This window comes from Ahaetulla prasina, chromosome 4 (assembly GCF_028640845.1).
Source record: "Ahaetulla prasina isolate Xishuangbanna chromosome 4, ASM2864084v1, whole genome shotgun sequence".
In the NCBI taxonomy this organism is placed as follows: Eukaryota; Metazoa; Chordata; class Lepidosauria; order Squamata; family Colubridae; genus Ahaetulla; species Ahaetulla prasina.
The window spans coordinates 5,187,742-5,208,000 of record NC_080542.1 but is presented as its reverse complement, the minus strand read 5'-3'; the positions used below and the strand labels follow the sequence as shown (position 1 = coordinate 5,208,000).

At 46.8% G+C, this 20,259-nt stretch overlaps 1 protein-coding gene across 3 annotated transcripts in view; it reads right to left on the bottom strand.

Moving 5' to 3' along the window:
• Positions 1–16,754, bottom strand: part of ZFHX2 (zinc finger homeobox 2) — a 42,541-nt gene extending 25,787 nt beyond the window's left edge. For 2 of the 3 annotated variants that reach the window (XM_058181802.1, XM_058181805.1), the window contains exon 1: positions 16,537–16,754. The gene's annotated coding sequence lies outside the window, so the exon portion shown is untranslated. Of the gene's footprint in view, positions 1–4,583; positions 5,042–16,536 lie in introns of those variants that run through there. The other variant, XM_058181804.1, reaches the window with a different exon arrangement.
• Positions 16,755–20,259: the final 3,505 nt, after the last annotated feature.

The following is a 20,259-nucleotide window of genomic DNA, read 5'->3' as shown; positions in this document are numbered from 1 at the left end:
CCATCTGTCAACTTCTCAGCAAGCGAAGCCAATAGGAGAAGCCTGATTTGTTTAATGACCAAATGATTCACTTAACGGCAGTGATTCACAGGGCCGAGGAAACTCACCCAATGGGGCAAACCTCACCTAACGACTGTCTCACTTAGCGACAGACGTTGGGCTCACAGTCGTAAGTCGAGGACTGTCTGCATTGAGTTTGGTTAAATACAGGTAATCCTCGACTTACGACTGAATTTGTTGTCAAGTGACATTGCCTTGCCCCATTTTTTGACCTTTCTCACCACCGTTGTTAAGTGAGTCACTGCCAGTTGTTAAGTTAGCAACCCCGTCGTTAAGCGAATCCGGCTCCCCCGTTGACTTTGCTTGTCAAAATTTCGCAAAAGGGGATCGTGTGAAGCCCCTCCCCCCCCAGGCCACAGCAGAAGTCGTAAGTATGAACCAGTTGCCAAATTTAACGACGGAAATGCTACAAAGGTGGTCGCTGCGAAAAATAAGTTGTTTTAAGTCACGTTTTCCAGGGCCGTCGTAACTCTGAACGGTCGCTAAACAAGTCCAGGGCTACCTGTACTGCACGAAGGTATTCGACCTCTAATAACGTCCACCCGTTGGATTGCCAGAAAAAGGTGACGCTAAATAAATATCCAGCATCAACCAACACATCTCAAAGCTGGTTTATTCTAAATGATGGTTTAGTAGCTCAGCTAAACCAAAGGACCAGCGATTGGATTTTGTCCTATGCTTGTTTAAAATCGGCTCGATTTCGCGCCCGATGCTTTAAAAAAATAATAATAATGTTTTCGGACATGGCTATTTTCTGACCTCCCCCCCCCAAATCGGAGAACGAAAGAGGGGAAGATTTAAGGACACCTGCATTATCTGTGGGAGGACCTCAACTCATTTTTTAACAGAGGTCCGCAGATCCATCAACATGCCTGCGGACTACACCACCCAGCAGCCTCAGCCCGCTGGGAGGAGGGGTGTGTGTCCTTAATGCAATCTGAGGCGGGGGGGGGTCCCAATTCAGATCTACTGCAAAGAGCCCCCCCCCCGCTTTTCCTTAAACCAGTCTCGTCCACTCCTGCAAATCTCTCCCTTTTTTTTGTATCACAGCTTTTAAAAATAGATTTATTTTATATATATAAAATAAATATATATATTCAGATAGATAGATAGATCTGAAGCCCACCATCCCTTTTTTCAGTTCATTCCTCCACTTGGTGGAAGAAGAACTTGGGGAGGGGGGGAGGAAGACAGCAAATTGGGCTCCCTCTCTTCCTTTTTCCTCGCCCCCTCCCCCTTTTTCTCCCCCCCCCCAATGCTGGCTTCTTCCCCTCCCCCGCCCTTCTGCAGGGTGGTTAGTCGATGCAAATTGTCTCATTAAGGAGAAAAAGAGGCGGGGGGGGCGTAATTAGAGGGCTGCTGCATATTTATTGCAGGCATACAAAGGTTGGGGGGGCGCGGGAGGGGGAGGGGGTGCGGGGAGGAGACGGAGGCGGGGAGGGCGAGTGGAGGATGGAGAGAGAGAGAGAAAAGGATGGAAAGAGAGGAGAAGGAGGATGGAGAGAAAGAAAAGAAGGATGAGAGAGAAAAGGAGGATGGAGAGAAAAAAGATGAGAGAAAAGGAGGATGGAGAGAAAGAAAAGAAGGATGGAGAGAGAACAAAAAGGAGGATGGAGAAAGAGAAAGGATGGAGAGAAGAAAAGGATGGAAAGAGAAAAGGAGGATGGAGAGAAAGAAGGATGAGAGAGAAAGGAGGATGGAGAAAAAAGATGACGAGAGAAAAGGAGGATGGAGAGAAAGAAAAGAAGGATGGAGAGAGAACAAAAAGGAGGATGGAGAAAGAAAAAGGATGGAGAGAAAAAAGGATGGAAAGAGAAAAAGAGGATGGAGAGAAAGAAAAGAAGGATGAGAGAAAAGGAGGATGGAGAGAAAAAAAGGATGAAGAGAGAAAAAAGGAGAGGAAGCTAGCGAGGAAGGAAAGGAATAAGAAGACAGACACGTGTGTCTATGTGTGTGTGTACGCGTGTTTCTGGATCTTAACCCCACCCCCGCGCGCGTGGAAGAGCCACGTGCAAAGGGAAAGGTGTTTGTGGGGGGAGGGGAAATGACACGCGAAACTAAGTGACGAATTCGTAAGTGCCTTATTTAGACGGGCGTGCACGAAACGTCAGAGCAGAGGCGAGGGTCACCTTTCACGTGCAGGCGACCGAGGCGCTCTGTACATGCGCGCGTGCAACCTTGCGCACGCTTGGCAGCCCCTGGCGCGCCGCCGGATGCGGCAAACACGCGTGCATTGTTCGGGCAGCTTATCCGTGCCTGGGACGTTAGGCCCGCAATGCATCCGTCCATCCATCCATACGTGCACGCCTGCACCCTATGAAGGACGTATGCATGCGTGTCCTGAAGGCGTGTTCTGTATGCACGCGTACACTAGGTATGCGTGCACGTGCGCACGCTTTGCGCGCTATATATGCATGCTATACACGTATACCGTGCCAGGCTCGGTAGGCACAGTATACACGCAGTGTGTGTATACACATACACAAGCTATATATATATATATATATATATGCATGGGTGTACTGAAGGCGTGTTATATATGCACGCGTGCATTATGCGTGCATATATAGCACCTTACAGACACTATTACACACATGCACAACCACAGCAGACACAATCGGAAGGGGGTACCGAGCACGCATTGGTACAAACCCCACCGATATGTGTGGGGAAGCGCGTATTCCCGGGCGAAGGAGGATGAGGTGGGGCGGGGGGGGAGAGGAAGGACAAAGCGCGGGGAGATGACCGAGAGAAGGGGAAGGGCGAGGTCCGGGGCTGGCCGTTGCAACAAAAGAGGGAAAGAAGAAAGAAAAAGGAAGGAAGGAGGGAGGGAGAAAGAAAAAGATTAGAGAGAGTGAAAGATGGAGAGAAAGAAAGACAGGAAGGAGGAAGGAGAGAGAGGGAGAAAGAAAAAGAAGGGAGAGAGAAGGAAGGAGAGAAAGAAAGAAAGGAGAGAGGGAAAGAAAGAAAAAGATGAGAAAGAAAGAAGGAAGGAGAGAGGGAGAAAGAAAAGGAGAGAGAAAGAAGGAAGAGAGGCAGAAAGAAAAGGAAGATAGAAAGAAGGAAGGAGAGAGGAGAAAGAAAAGGAGAGAGAAAAGGAGAGGCAGAAAGAAAAGGAGAGAAAGAGAGGGAAGGAGAGAGAGAAAGAAAAGGAGAGAGAGAAAGAATAAAAGAGAGGAGAGAGAAAAAGGAGAGAGAAAGAAGGAAGAGAGGCAGAAAGAGAAAAGGAGAGAAGGAAGGAGAGAGGAGAGAGAGAAAAAGGAGAGAAAGAAAGAATGAAGGAGAGAAGGAGAAAGAAAAAGGCAGAAAGAAGAATAGAGGCAGAAAAAGGGAGAAAGAAGAAAAGAAGGAGAGAGGAGAAAGAAAAGGAGAGAGAAAGAAGGAAGAGAGGCAGAAAGAAAAGGAAGATAGAAAGAAGGAAGGAGAGAGGAGAAAGAAAAGGAGAGAGAAAAAGGAGAGGCAGAAAGAAAAGGAGAGAAAGAGAGGGAAGGAGAGAGGAGAAAGAAAAGGAGAGAGAAAGAATAAAAGAGAGGAGAGAAAAAGGAGAGAGAAAGAAGGAAGAGAGGAGAGAGAGAGAGAGAGAGAAGGAAGGAGAGAGAGAAGAAAGAAAACGGGAGAGAAAGAAAGAATGAAGGAGAGAAGGAGAAAGAAAAAGGCAGAAAGAAGAATAGAGGCAGAAAAAGGGAGAAAGAAAGAAGGAAGAGAGGGAGAAAGAAAAAGGGAGAGAAAAAGAATGAAGGAGAGAGAGGGGGGAGAAAGAAAGGAAGGAGAGAGAGGGAGAAAGAAAAAGAAGGGAGAGAGAAAGAAGGAAAAAGAAAGAAAGAAGCGACTTTATTTGGGGAAGGGGCAAAGCGAGCCCATGTGGCGTGCCGGCAGGACGGGGCGGGGGCTGCAGCAGGGGAGGGAGACAGAGAGAGAGAGAGAGAAATAAGAGGGGGGGTCTCCGGCAGGGCGATTAACGGGGAGATTAATGTCGCGGGGTGACAGGGAGGCAGCGCGAGTCAATAAAACGCGGAGCGCGGTGACAGGCGCCGCTTTAAATTACTCTGCGCAGCGGGGGTGGGGGGTGGGTTGGGAGGGGAGGGGAGGGAGGGAGGGACCAGGCCGGGCTGCTGCTCCCCCTCCCCTCCATGCAATGGGACACACACACACACACACACCCGCCCCCCCCTTTCCGAGCCCCCGATCCCCAGCCCTCTCCCCCCCAGCCCGATATTTGCACGCACCCGCAAAAAAGCTGCTGCACCCCCTCCTCCTTTTGTTCTATGGTGGGGAGGGGGCTGCCCTGCAAAATTGGTAGGACGCGGAGGGGAGGCCTGCGAGAGAGCCTCGCCTGACATAGCCCCCTCCCCAATATTGTATCCTCTTCCCTCCCTCCAATGGGACTCACACACACCCAAATGGGACTCGCACACACACACCCCTTCCAAATCCCCGATCCGCAGGCCTCTCGCTCCCCCCCCCCACACACACGCAAGCCCCCTCCCCAATATTTGCACGCGCACACCCACAAAACGACCCACCAGCGTTCAAGGAAGGCTTCGGGGAGGCTGCACCCCCTCCCCTTTTGTCTTAAGGGGAGAGGTGGGGGGGGCTGCCCTGCAAGATTTGGGGTGTGGGGTGGAGTAGGCTGACACCTCCCCCTCCCCAATATTGCATTCCCTATCCCCCCCTCCCCAAAGGAGCAGGTGGGGGGGAAGGGGGGGGTTAGATGCTTTGCAAAGCCAGGCTGGGCTCTTGCTTGCAAAAGATAGAGACGCGAGGTAGTCGCGCGCCCCTCGCCTCTTTCTCTCTCTCTCTCTTCCCCCCCCCCCGCCGCCACTTTCGCTTTTGTTTAATCCCAGCCCTGCGTTTTTTTTCCTTTCCTTTCCTTTTCTTTTTGAAGGTTCCATTCATTTGCATGCTATTTGCATACAATGGGGAGGGGGAGGAGAGATGTCTCGCCTGGGGCAGCCTCCCTCCAGCCGATAGCTTTGGAGAGAGGTTGTAAGGGGCGGGGGGGGGGGGAGGAGGAGGAGGAGGAGGGGGTCTTTTTCCCAAAGGTACTTTGGGGGATAGGTGGGCTTGGCTCTCCCTCCCACTCCCACCCCCCATCACCACCTTCCCTGCAAAAAAACACAAAACCCCAGCCTAGATCCCTTGTTGCCTTGCAGGGTGTGGGGGGGGGAGAAAGGCGGGGGGGCAGGCGGGCAAAAAAGAAAAGAAACCAAACACCCCCCCATGTTCTGGAAGTCTGTCATTTGCACTTTAAAAAATTATCTATGTATCTCTCTCACGTCTCTCTCTCTCTCTCTCTCTCTTTCTCCACCATTCTATTAATCTAATCTACCTCTATCATCTATCTATCTATATCTATCATTTATCTATTCCCCCCTCTAGATATAATATCTATCTATCTATCATCTATCTATTCCCCCCTCTCTAGATATATATATCTGTCTCTGTCCGTCTATCATCCATCTATCTATCTATCTATCTATCTATCTATCTATCTATCTATCTATCTATCTATCTATCTATCTATCCCTCCCCTCTCTTCACCATCTATCCATCTAATCTATGTATCTCTATTATCTATCATCTATCTAATTTATCTACATCTATCAATCTATCATCTATCTATTCCCCCTTCTCTGTAGATATATTCTATATCTATCTATCATCTATCTTCTCTCTCCATCTATTCCCTCCCTCATCTATCTATCTATCTATCTATCTATCTATCTATCTATCTATCTATCTATCTATCTATCTATCTATCTATCTATCTTTACCCCCCACTCTCCAACTACCCATCTAATCTATCTCTATCATGTCATCTATCTAATCTGTATCTATTAATCTATCATCTATCTATTCCCCCCTCTCTAGATATAATCTATCTATCTATCTATCTATCTATCTATCTATCTATCTATCTATCTATCTATCTATCTATCTATCTATCTATCTATCTATCTATCTATCTACAGTATCTATCTACTCTCTCTCCATCTATCCCCTCCACCATCTATCTATCTATCTATCTATCTATCTATCTATCTATCTATCTATCTATCTATCTATCTATCTATCTATCTATCTATCTATCTTCTCCATCTATTCCCTCCCTCATCTATCTATCTATCTATCTATCTATCTATCTATCTATCTATCTATCTATCTATCTATCTATCTATCTATCTTTACCCCCCACTCTCCAACTACCCATCTAATCTATCTCTATCATGTCATCTATCTAATCTGTATCTATTAATCTATCATCTATCTATTCCCCCCTCTTTAGATATAATTTATATCTATCTATCTATCTATCTATCTATCTATCTATCTATCTATCTATCTATCTATCTATCTATCTATCTATCTACAGTATCTATCTACTCTCTCTCCATCTATCCCCTCCACCATCTATCTATCTATCTATCTATCTATCTATCTATCTATCTATCTATCTATCTATCTATCTATCTATCTATCTTCTCTCCATCTATCTATTCCATCACCTACCTATCTACCTATCTCTCTATCTCTCTCTCTCTCTCTATTTATCTATCTATCTACAGTATCTATCTATCTACTCTCTCTCCATCTGTCCCCTCCACCATCTATCTATCTATCTATCTATCTATCTATCTATCTATCTATCTATCTATCTATCTTCTCTCCATCTATCTATTCCATCACCTACCTATCTACCTATCTCTCTCTCTCTCTCTCTCTCTCTTTATCTATCTATATGGGTCTGTCCCTTTAAGACCTGGAACTGAACTTCCTATATATCAGATTTATTTATTTATTTTAGTAAGGTGGAAAAAAGGTGAGTTTTGCTCAATCTTTAGTGTGGGGGGGAGAACCTCAAATGGGTGAGGATTGTGTAGGCGCCCGTGTGCATGGCTGGCTGGCTGACTGGCGCATGCGTGCCACGTTGCGATATGAGGTTATGTCCTCTCCAAGGGCATTACAATTTAAAGCCAATTGCAAAAAAAACAAAAACCATCAAAGATGGCAGGCTGGGATATTGCATTCATTGTAGAGAGCGTAAAAAGAGAGAGAGAGAGAAAGCGAGAGAGAAAGCGAGAGAGAGAGAGAGAGAGAGAGAGAGAGAGAGAGAAAAAAGGAAGCAAACATTTAAGCTTTTCCAGCGAGGTTCTCCAGATGATTGATATATATATATATGGGGCGGACTGGGCCCTGTTTGAAAATAAAATAAAAAGGATTTGTGGGCTCAAATTGTTTTATTTCTTGCTCAGTGTTGTTGTCTCCGCGCAAAATGAAGAACCAGCTGGAGAAAACTGGGGAAGAATAGAATAAAATAAAAAAAAAATAGAATAAAAAAATGCAAAATAAACAAATAGAAAAATAAATAAATAAATCTTTGCCTGTGTATTTTTTTTTTACACCCAGTCTTGTTGCTCTGTTCGGGGGGGGCTACCTCGAAGACAAAAAGCGCATTAAGTGAGAATGTTTGGCCTGACCACGTTGCTAGTCCTCAACAAACCGCACTGGGTCGGAGGGAGATTTCGACAAAAGGAGACAACACACAAGTCAAACAACAGAATCGCAGCGTTGGAAGGGACCTCGAAGGTCGTCTAGTCCAACCCCCACCCCACCCCGCTCAAGCAGGAAACTCTACGCCATTTCAGACAAATGTTTGTCCGCTCTCATAATTTGTTCATTTGGGAATGTTAACGTTGAGAACAAATTAGTCTTCGACTTACAACCGTTCGCTTAGTGACCGTTCAAAGTTACAACGGCATTCCAAAAAGTGACTGGGATCCATTTATCAGACTGAACCACTCTTGCACCATCCCAACGATCCGTCCCCGCGATCCAAATTTAAGAGGTTTGGCAACTGGCATGTACTTACGACGGTTGTCGTATCACCGCTTGCAAACTTCCCCCATCGGCTACCGACAAGCAAAATCAATTAGGGTGGGGGGAAAGCCGGATGTGCTTAACGACGGCGTGGTTCGCTTAACGGCCGCAGGGATTCGCTTTACAACTGCCCTCCCCACAAAAAAAGTCAGAAAACGGGACCCGACTCGTTTTACGGCTGCCTTGCTCAGCAACGGAAACGTCGACGGCGGTCGTTAAGTTGAGGACTAGCTTACCTGAGGCGCAAAAAGGGAGGCTAAAAATGTTTAAGCAAGCCGTTAAAAAAAAAATTTCCTAATTGTAATACGAGTTGTGATGAGACACATGCACAAGTCAAACAACAGAATCGCAGCGTTGGAAGGGACCTCGGAGGTCGTCTAGTCCAACCCCCACCCCACCCCGCTCAAGCAGGAAACTCTACGCCATTTCAGACAAATATTTGTCCGCTCTCATAATTTGTTCATTTGGGAATGTTAACGTTGAGAACAAATTAGTCTTCGACTTACAACCGTTCGCTTAGTGACCGTTCAAAGTTACAACGGCATTCCAAAAAGTGACTGGGATCCGTTTATCAGACTGAACCACTCTTGCACCATCCCAACGATCCGTCCCCGCGATCCAAATTTAAGAGGTTTGGCAACTGGCATGTACTTACGACGGTTGTCGTATCACCGCTTGCAAACTTCCCCCATCGGCTACCGACAAGCAAAATCAATTAGGGTGGGGGGAAAGCCGGATGTGCTTAACGACGGCGTGGTTCGCTTAACGGCCGCAGGGATTCGCTTTACAACTGCCCTCCCCACAAAAAAAGTCAGAAAACGGGACCCGACTCGTTTTACGGCTGCCTTGCTCAGCAACGGAAACGTCGACGGCGGTCGTTAAGTTGAGGACTAGCTTACCTGAGGCGCAAAAAGGGAGGCTAAAAATGTTTAAGCAAGCCGTTAAAAAAAAAATTTCCTAATTGTAATACGAGTTGTGATGAGACACATGCACAAAAAAAAAATGTCGTTCCTTAATAAACCAGTTTTGGTAGCTTTAAGATGCCCTGGACTTCAATTCCCAGAATTCCCCAGGGGCAGCAATGTGTAGGCCGAGTCCCAGAATTCTGACTAAAAAGCTACGCCTGTGAGGGAATTCTGGGAAAATCTATATATCTAAAACACCACCACCCCCTCTCAAAAGGGATGGTCGATTGAGACAATTGCCAAGAGTCCGAAGCTAAATTAATTCTCTTGGATTAATTCTTTTATTGCTGGATAACCATTTATCTGAAGTGATGTAGGGTCTCCTGCCTAAGCAGGGGTTGGACTAGAAGATCTCCAAGGTCCCTTCCAACTCTGTTGTTCTATCTTTATTCTTCCTTTTTTTTTTTTGAGAATCAGTGATTTTAAGAAGGGATTCTTCCTCGGTTAGAGATGGAGGAAAAAAAAAAATCCGAGAATTCTTTGCTGCGGCGCTTAGGGAATTCTGGGAAAATTCAGCGCTCCTTGCTGATTAGCAAATGCAATTATTTCCAGTCAGGTTCAAACTGATCGATAAGGTGATACGTTGCTTTTTTTAATTTATTTTTTTTTAATCCAAATCCCCAAGAAAAGGCCGAAAATTCGTTTTTAAATCCCTTAAACGGTGTCCAATAAAATCACATTAAAACGAGGCGTTGATTCCAGGCTCCGTCAAAATGCAAATTTATGTGTTTGGCCATGCATGGTTTTCACGGGTGTTTGTATGTAGGTCTTTGGTTGTTCGGGTTTTCTCCCGTGTAAAATTGGAAGTGTCTTGGCGACGTTTCGACGAAGTCTCATTCGTCATCTTCAGGCTTCAGCTTCGTGCTTCTGGGAGCAAGAAGCACGAAGCTGAAGCCTGAAGATGACGAATGAGACTTCGTCAAACGCCGCCAAGACACTTCCAATTTTATGTGGAGAAAACCCGAACAACCAAAGACCTACATATATATATATATATATATATATATATATATATATATATATATATATATATATATATATATATATATATATATATATATATATATATATATATACATACATACACACAAACACACAAAGAGGGAAAAAGCTGGAATCTGACCCTTCAGCTTTCTAACTTCTGAATTTTGCAAGGCCTACAGGGAAAAATGCGACTCTGCCTCCACGAGGACTAGCGACTTAAGGTTCCTTATGCGGAATGTAAACTATGTGGCGTTACTGCCTTTATGGATGTCGAACTATTTGCAGGGCTATTTTTTTTTTTTAAAAAAAGGAGAATATTAGCAAAAGTTTCTGACCGCCCCAGAACTGAGGAGGAAAGTTACAACTTCAGTGTAACTAGAATTGTTGTGCGTCACAACAGGTTAACACACACGGTTGCAAGTCAGCAAATCCAGACTCGGCACCGTTATTGCGTTGTGTATACAATACAGGTTGTTCTCGACGTAACAACAGTTCGTTTAGCGACCGTTCAAAGTTACAAGGGCACGGGAGGGGGGGAGAGGGAAGGGACTTACAACGGTTTTCCACACTTAACGGCCGTTGACGCAGCCCTGTGGTCACGTGATCGACATTTGGATGCTTTTGCGACTGATTCATACCTATGACGAACAGCTTTTGTGCCGAGCCAAGTCAAGGGAGACGGCCGGACTCACTTAACAACCCAGTCGCTCTCTTGGTTCACTTTAACAACTCCGGCAAGCGAGGGGGCGAAGTAGAGGGAAAACTCTACTTCACAAATGGTCTCACTTAGCAACAGAAACGTTGAGTTACATTGTGGTCGTAAACCAAGGACTGTCTGTAGGTATGTCTGATAATGACACACAAGAAATGCCCAGGTGTTCTTTTTGGCCCAGAATTATGCCTGTCCTTAAACACGATACTTAAACACGTATGTGCTCAGCTCTTTCACTGGAAATTTAGGTTTTTTTATACTGTACATTAATTTTATTTTTATATACATACATACATACATACCAAAGGTGGTATTCACCGGTTTTGCCCTGTTCGGGCAAACCTGTAGTGGCAGCCCAACCTTCCAGGCGCAATCCTGTCCTATATCGCTGTGTTTTTGACACCGCACACATCTGCAGATGGCGCTTGTGCGCAAATTGCCATGTTTTGTGATGCCACATGCATGTATCAATGGTGCATGCATGCAAATTGCCATGTTTTGTGACGCCGCACGTATGTACGGATGGCGCATGCATGCAAATTGCCATGTTTTGTGATGCCGCATGTATGTACAGACGGCACATGCATGCAAATTGCCATGTTTTGTGATGCCACACACATGTATGGATGGCGTGCACTCACATTTCTGGTGCTTGGAGAACCAGTTGCTAATCCCACCTCTGATACATACATACAACATACATACATACATACATACACACACACACACAGGCACATATATATATGTTTAATTGCTAGTTAAAGGAAGAAACAGCTGCGATCACACATTACTTCTAGAAGCATGAAGCTGAAGCCTGAAGATGACGAATGAGACTTCGTCTGAAACGGCGCCAAGACACTTCCAATTTTATGTGGGAGAAAACCCGAATAACCAAAGACCTACATACAAACACCCGCAAAAATATATACATACACACACACACACACACACACACACACATACACACACACACATACACACACTCACGTGTGTAGTCCTCGACTTACGACCATAATTAGGATCAGAATCCCCATTGTTAAACACGTTGGTTGTTAAGTGAGTCACGTCTGATTGGATACGACTTTTTTTTAACCCCACTTAAGCGAATCTCTGCCATCGTTAAGAGAAGCAGGCCATCGTTAAGCGAATCCCGCTTCCTCCGTTGACTCTGCCTGTCGGAAGCCAGCTGGGAAGGGTCACGAATGGCGATCCCGTGACAACCCCCCCCCCAAGATGCCGCAAACCGATGTAAGTGTGAGGACCGGCGGCAAATCCCTTTTTTCCAGTGCCGTAACTTTGGTCGGTCACTAAACATACGGTCATAAATCGAGGACTCCCTTTGTTATGACTTTTTTTCTACCATATTGCAACTTTCCCCCCACTTTTTTTTTTAAATGCTTTATTCTTTACTTGCATGCTGTTTCCTCCTGAGGTTTACGAAAGTCCTCAACTTACGATCGCCATTGGGCCCCACATTTCTGTGGCCAAGCGAGACGGTCGCTAAGTGAGCTTTGCACTCCTCCTCCTCCTCTCCATAAATCCCATTCCCTTCAAGCACTGATGATGTTACTTCATTGGGTCCTGAAACGTCTAGAAGCTCAGAGTGCATTAAGAACCTACAAGTACTTTTCCCTCTCCTCCTCCTCCTTCCCTTCAAACACTGATGATGTTACCTAGTTTGGTGATGAAATGTCTGCGAGCTCAGAGAGCACCAAGGACCCCACATTATTCCTCCGCCTCCTCCTCCTCCCTTCTTCCCAAACCGCAACTCCCTCACTAGCACTGATGTCGTTACATAGTTGGGTCCGGAAACGTCTCGCGAGAAAACCATCATGCTCAAAGAGTCCCCACATCTTCCTCCTTCTCCTCTTCCTCCTCCTCCTCCTCCTCCTCCTCCTCCATAAACCCCACTCCCTTACTTGCACTGATGTTGTTACCTAGTTGGATCACGAAACGTCTGCGAGAAAACCATCATGCTCAAAGAGTCCCCACATCTTCCTCCTTCTCCTCTTCCTCCTCCTTCTCCTCCTCCTCCTCCTCTCCATAAATCCCACTCCCTTAATAGCACTGATGCTATTCAGAACTATGTCGTTACATAGTTGGGTCCGGAAACGTCTCGCGAGAAAACCAGCAACCTCAGAGGGCCTTAAGAACCTACAGTACTTCTCCCCCTCCCCCTCCTCCTCCCCTTCTTCCCAAACCGCAACTCCCTCACTAGCACTGATGATGTTACCTAGTTGGGCCCTGAAACGTCTCGCGAGAAAGCCACCAAAAGCTCAGAGACGACCGAGCACCCCGCAGTTCAACCCCGAGCTACCCCACATATTCTCTTCTAGCGGTATTGCACGATGCGTATAAAGATCTTTTTAAATTATTTTTACCAATTTGGTGACTTTGGGAGATGTGGGGGAGGAAGCTACGCCGCTCGTCCCCGCCGTTCAATAATCGGCATTTGTAGCGGCTGCGTGTGCCAGCTCAGGACGGTTGGACCATTTCGTTCGCAGGCGTGTGAACGAGAGGAAGGGCGGGTTTCGGATCGCAGGTTGATTTTTTGCAAACGGGCTGACAAGGTGAGAAAAACCCAAATATAAACCGAGCAATCCCTTCCAGCAAACCGCAGAACATTCGGTTTTGAGACCCTCAAAAAAAACGCCAAGACCGTTGCACCCCTCCAAAAAAGGACAAATCGGACGAGAGATTTTGCAACTGGGCCTCACTTCAGACACTTTCGCCCTTCGGACAATGTCTCCCTCGCCCAGCTTTTCGAAGGAAATTGGCGATTATTTCCCACAATTGTGACATGGCCAACTCATCCCCCTTTTGTGCAAAGCGCAACGCATTGTCTCGATCACTTTGTATGGCGGCTATAATGGCATGTGGAACCCTCTTGACCTCAGCTTACCTTTCCCTTCTAAGAAAACGGGGCCCGGTTGCGAAAAGAAAGCAGATTTTAAAGACAAATTTTTTTCACTGGGGCCTTATTTATTTATTTATTTATTTTACGAGAATCGGCACCTTTAACCTAGCGGGGGAAGACAACAACGAAGGCCCGGCTGATCGAAGACAAAAGGATCGAGGTTTTTTTCTCAGGCCGAGGGGATCCAGTCGGGCGGAGAAGAGCTGTTTAACCAACCCACCGGGGAGAAATTTATTTCGGTCACTTCATTTGACTCACAAAAACACACACACACTCCAAGTAACCAGCATTAATTCAGGAAATCTGCAATGCTCAAAATCTGGGTTTTGGGTTTTTTTATTTTGGGTTTTTTTTCCCCTTGCAAAATTTGGAGAATCGGCAGAAATCAGATTTCCTAACTCGGCAGGAATCTGGCCAACCTCCACACCAATTTTATTATTATTATTATTATTATTATTATTATTATTATTATTATTATTATTATTATTATTATTATTATTATTATTATTATTATTATTATTTGTGTGTGTGTGGTTGTTATTGTTAGCCTTTTGCGAAGTTTGCTTTGGGAAAAATACACATTGCAAAGCAGCTTTTAACACCTTTCTCGATTTTTTATCCCTAGCTAACCCTAAAGGTTACAATTTTACACACGCATACAGATTTTTTGGGGCCTTCCCCCAACCCTGCTCACCAGACCTCCAAAATCCAGGAAAAACCACTTGCTGGCGGCAAAAGATCTTTGTGGGAAATGCAGTATGTTCCACACAACGGGCCTTACAAACTGCCGATTACGCTGCCCAGGGTAAATATAAGAAAAACAAGACCACAACCAGCAAAGTCAACCGTCTCCCCGAGCATGTGCAGAGTGCCAATTCCGCCCTTCGGTTTGCAGGGCTATTTTGAAGGAGAGGCGCCGACGGTCCAGATTTTAAGTCTGACCGACCGACTGACCGGGTCAGTCTCCAAAATACCCCGCAAAACAAAAGAGACGAGAAAGCCAAATGTATCCCAACCTCGCTCCCTGCGGAGAGGTCAGGATTCCGAGTTCGAAAGCTGCCAAGCCAAACACACACACACACACACACACACACACACACAAACCTGTCGGCTCACTTTTGCTGGGGTTTCCCCCTTCTGCCATTTCCCACCCTCCCCACTGACAGTTCGCCAGGTGAACTTGGCGAGGGATGAGGAAAAGGGGAGTGAGCGAGCGAGCGAAGAGAGGAAAGGAAGGAGGGGAGGAAGAAAGATTGTAAAATCAATTAAACGAGTTGCTAAGGGAGCCCGGTGTCGGCATTCTGTCACCGAGAGGAAAATATGAGCTGCTACACACCACATATACACCCCCCCCCCCGAAGCCTCTCCTGCTGTCCACACCTCCAACCAAGGGGTCTTTCTTAGTCCTTCCATCATCCTGTCTCGTCTGCCATCAAGGGGGGGATGAAGGCAGGACTGAGTTGGAGGGAATGGAGATTTGGAGCACCCAGTGGGCCAACATCGCCCAGAGAGGCTGGTAAGAGGACAAGGAAAGCAGGAGCAGACAGAAATTGGAGGGTGGCTGGCTTGGGGGTGGGGGTCAATCAATGCCAGGAGCCGGATCAGTGATGCTGAGCTGGGGTTCTCTGCTGGGGGGGGGGAGCAGGGGGCATGAAGACCTGGGGCTGGAATTGGAAATGGGGGGGGGATTTTTAATCCTTCAAAGGCCACTTCTAAAAGCGGGGAAGGGGAGCAGGAGGCCCCCCCACCTGTTCCTGTATGTGGGGCAGGGCTTGCCACCTTTCCCCGGATATAGGGAGAAATGGAGCGGGGAGGGGGGGCCTTCTACTCCGTACCCCGTAGTCTTTAACACAGAGGGAGACACCAATTTTGGGGACACAAACACACACCCCCTCTTCATCGCTCCTCCAGCCTCCTCAAGACTCTCGACTTGGGAGTCTGGAGAAAGAAGGGGGAGGATCAGGGAAGCTTCGCCTCTCTTTCCCTCCCCCCCCCACCGCCCCCCACAACCTGGGCAAAGTCTTCGCCCCGCTTCCCCTCTTCCCTCCCCTCCTGGCTGTCACATCCTTGTTCCCTTCTCTGCGTTAGAGTCCCCATCCGCCAAGGCTTCTCCCCCCACCAGGTGCCCCCGCCCCCGCTAGGGTCTTTCTCCCCGGCAGGAATTCACGCCCCCAGCAGCAGCAGCAGCAGCAGCAGCTCGCAGCTCTTTCCTTCCTTCCTTCCTTCCTTCCTTCCTTCCTTCCTTCCTTTTATTCTTCTGTTTCTCTCCCTCTTTTTTTAACCTCCTTCCTTCCTCCCCCTCCTTCCTCCCTCTTTTGACCTCCTCCTCCTCCCTCCCCTCCTCCTCCTCCTTTCATTCTTCGGTTTGTCTCCCTCTTTCTCCTTCCTTCCTCTCTCCTTCCTTCCTCCCTTCTCCCTTCCTTTTCTTCCTCCTTCCACCCTTCTTCCTTCCTGCTTGTCCCTGCCTTCCTCCTTCCTCCTTCCTTCCTTCCTTCCAACCATCCATCCATCCTCGCCTGCCCACCTCTCTCTCTCCCCCACCCCGCTCCCTCTCCGCCGCCCCCTTTTCCGCATTCATTTATTTCTCCCCTTAGCTGGCCCCCTTTCTCCACCTGCCTTCCCTCTTCCTTCCCTTCCACGCTCCTCCTCTCCTTCCTTCTTCCTTCTTTTTTTTTCCCCTTCTCTCCCCCTTCTATCCGCATTCTCCTTTTTTTCCCCTCCCCAAGAACGACCCCCGGGGGCTGCCCGGCTAGGCTGGTAGTTAGTGGGCACAGCCAAGCAAGGCAAAGGGTCTGCGCAGCTCTGGCCCTCCGGGTTCCTATTGCTATGCCTCCCTTCCTCTTCCTGGCTTGCTCTCGCTCTGCCCATCCCGCTCTCCTCCTCCTCCTCCTCCTCCTCCTCTTCCTTCCCTCTATCCCTCCTCCTCCTCCTCCTCCTCCTCCTCTTTCTCTTGCGCTCTAGCTGGCTCGGCTGGGCTCGGCTGGCAGGGCTGGGAAGGATAGGAAATCGATGCCACTTACACCTCCGCTGGAAGAGAGCGGGGACCAGCAGGCGCCGCTGACGTTCCTGGCCGCCGGGGTGGGCGGTGGGCTTTTTTTGGGGGGGAGAGGAGGAGGGGGCGCAAGAGATGCTCGACTCGTCAAGCGCAGCTCGGGGCTGGTGGGGGCGGGCTTGGCTTCCTTCTCTTTCTTTCTTTCTTTCTTTCTTTCTTTCTTTCTTTCTTTCTTTCTTTCTTTCTTTCTTTCTTTCTTTCTTTCTTTTTCTCCTCCTCCTCCTCCTCCTCCGCCTCCTCCTTTTCCTCCCCGCCGCCGCCGCCGCCGCCGCCGCTTCCTTGGCTCGCTTCGGCTTCAGGCAGGCAAAAATCGATGGGGTTCGCCGCGCCGGGGCTTCCCCATTGATTTACACTCGTCCGCCTCCCAGCCTGCCTCGTTCCCTCGCTCCGCGGACCTGGCGGCTGCCTTCCAACACAATGGAATAATCAATTCAGCCCTCCGCCTCTCTCTCCCTCCCTCCTTCCCTCCCTCCCTCCCTTCCCTTCCCTCGCGCCTCCCTCCCTCCCTCCCTTCTTGCACACACACGCGCGCACACACACATACACAGAGAGAGAGAGTGTGTGCGCGCTCCCGCGGTCCCCAGCTTGCGCGCACACCGAAGCGGAGGCGGGCGAGGAGGAGCCAAGTCCTCGGCAGGTGCAATTGTTTTAGGCAAGCCGGGAAATGCAGTCCAAGGAGTTTCCGGGCCAGAGTCCATCCTTCTCCTCCTCTTCCTCCTCCTCCTCATCGTCAATCGTCAATCCTCCTCTTCCTCGATTATCCTCATCATCCTCATCAATCTTCCTCCTCATCAATCCTCCTCTTCCTCATCATCCTCAATCCTCAATCCCCATCCTGATCAATCATCATCAATCCTCCTCCTCATCCTCAATTAATTAATAAATAATAAATAATCAATCCTCATCCTGATCAATCCTGATCAATCCTTCTCCTCCTCCTCATCAATCCTCCTCGTCAATCTTCCTTATCCTCCTCATCATCAATCATCGTCAATCATCAATCCTTATCCTGATCAATCATCCTCATCAATCCTCATCTTCATCAATCTTCAATCATCCTCATCATCCTCATCAATCATCCTCATCAATCATCAATCCTCATCCTGATCAATCCTCCTCCTCATCAATCCTCATCTTCATCAATCTTCAATCATCCTCATCATCCTCATCAATCATCCTCATCAATTATCAATCCTCATCCTCATCAATCATCCTCCTCATCAATCCTCATCTTCATCAATCTTCATTCATCCTCATCATCCTCATCAATCATCATGAATCATCAATCCTCATCCTCATCAATCATCCTCAATCATCGTCATCATCAATCCTCAATCCTCAATCCTCATCTTGATCAATCCTGATCGATCCTCATCATCCTCATCAGTCCTCATCAATCATCCTTATCCTCCTCATCAATCATCAATCCTGATCAATCCTCATCCTGATCAATCCTGATCAATCCTCATCTTCATCCATCTTCCATCCTCCTCATCAATCCTCATTATCAACCATCAATCCTCATCCTCATCCTCAATAATCAATCCTCATCAATCCTCCTCATCATCATCCTGATCAATCCTGATCAATCATCAATCATCATCAATCAATCATCATCAATCATCCTCATCTTGAGTCAGTCCTCATCATCATCAATCCTCATCATCAATCTTCAATCATCCTCATCAATCATCATTATCAATCATCAATCCTCATCAATCATCCTCAATCATTGTCATCAATCATCAATCATCAGTTATCCTCATCATCCTCATCCTCATCAATCATCCTCATCCTCATCAATCCTCATCCTCAATCATCATCATCGTCATCAATCATCAGTTATCCTCATCATCCTCATCCTCATCATCAATCCCCATCAATCATCCATATCCTCCTCGTCAATCATCACTCATCATCAATCCTCATCTTCATCCATCTTCCATCCTCCTCATCAATCATCATTATCAACCATCAATCCTCATCCTGATCAATCACACTCAATCATCTTCATCAATCATCAATCGTCCTCATCAATCCTCATCCTCATCAATCATCAATCCTCATCAATCCTCATCCTCATCAATCCAGATCAATCACCACCACTACCATCATCATCATCATCGGGAAATTCCCTCGATTTCCTGTTTAGGGGAACGGATTGAATTGGGGTTTTGACTTTGAGGCCGTCCTCAAATTGCAACCCTTCATTTTAACAGGGTGTGAGTGACGTAAATCGATTGCAGGGAGTCCTCGATATACACAAGAGTTTTATTTAAGGGAGGAATTCATTGATTGCAGATCGTCCTTGAATTTGCAACCCTTTTAGGGGTGAACGAATCGACTTTAGGGAGCCCTCCGGTGGTGGGTTTCACATATTCGTATCACCGGTTCACCATGTGCACACATGCTTGCTTCACACGCGCAAGTGCCTTCCGCACCTCCGCCCAGCCTCAAAAACATGGCTAAATAGGACGTCTTTACATCGGGGCAGGTGGGTGGGCCCACCGGCGATCTCCGCTACCGGTTCACTCAAACCGGCACGAACCGGCACAAACCGGCTGAATACCAGCACTGGAGCCCTCAATATAAAACCGTTTATTTGGGGATGAATTGATTGCAGATCGTCCTCGAATTGCAACCCTTTAAGGGTGAATGAATCGATTTTACGGAACCCTCAATATCCCGCTTTTTTAGAGATGAATTAATTGATTGCAGATAATCCTCGACTCGCAATGATTTAGGGATGAATTCCGCAATTGGAGGTAGTCTTCAATTTTCAACAAATTGGCTTAGGGATGAATTAATTCATTGCAGATAGTCCTCAATCTACAAGTGTTTATTTAGAGATGAATTAATTCATTGCAGATAGTCCTCAAATTGCAATATTTCGTGTAGGGATCGATTTTAGGTGATCCACAAATTGCAACAATTCGCTTAGGAAAGAATTAATCGATTGGAAGGAGTCCTCAATTTTCAACAGCTTAGAGATTAATTGATTGTAGATTGTCCTCGAATTGCAAGTTTGTTTAGGAATGAATTAATCGATTGCTGATAGTTATCAATTTACAACGGTTTAGAGATGAATTCATTGATTGGAGATAGTCCTCAGTTTTCAACCAATTGGCTTAGGGATTAATTAATTCATTGCAGAGTGTCCTTAATCTACAAGAGTTTATTTAGAGATTAATTCATTGCAGATAGTTCTCCAATTGCAATAGTTCATTTAGGAATGAATTAATCAGTTTTAGGTAGTCCTCAATTTACAACAATTTATTTAGAGATGAATTAATTAAATGCAGATAGTCCTCAATATCATCATCATCAATGACCCCATAATCTGTTGCCGGATAGAGAAGCCAGTTTCCTTGAACAACCATGTGATTCACTTAACAACCGTGGCCCCCCAAAAATAGATTGTAAAATCAATCTCCCTTAACAACCACCTCGCTTAGTGATGGAAATTTCAGGCTCCATTGTGGTCATTAAATCGAGGACTATAATCACATCGGGAAGGGAGGATCACGTACCAGGGCTTAGGCAGGGAAGCAGATGTGCCATACGACTCCCTCAACCGCTTTGCTTAGCGACGGAAATGCCAATCTCGAATTTGGTCATAAATTGAAGACCAGCTGTATTTTCTCAATCTTGGTTTAGCATTCCAGAAAATGGGTCCACAGACATTCTGTCC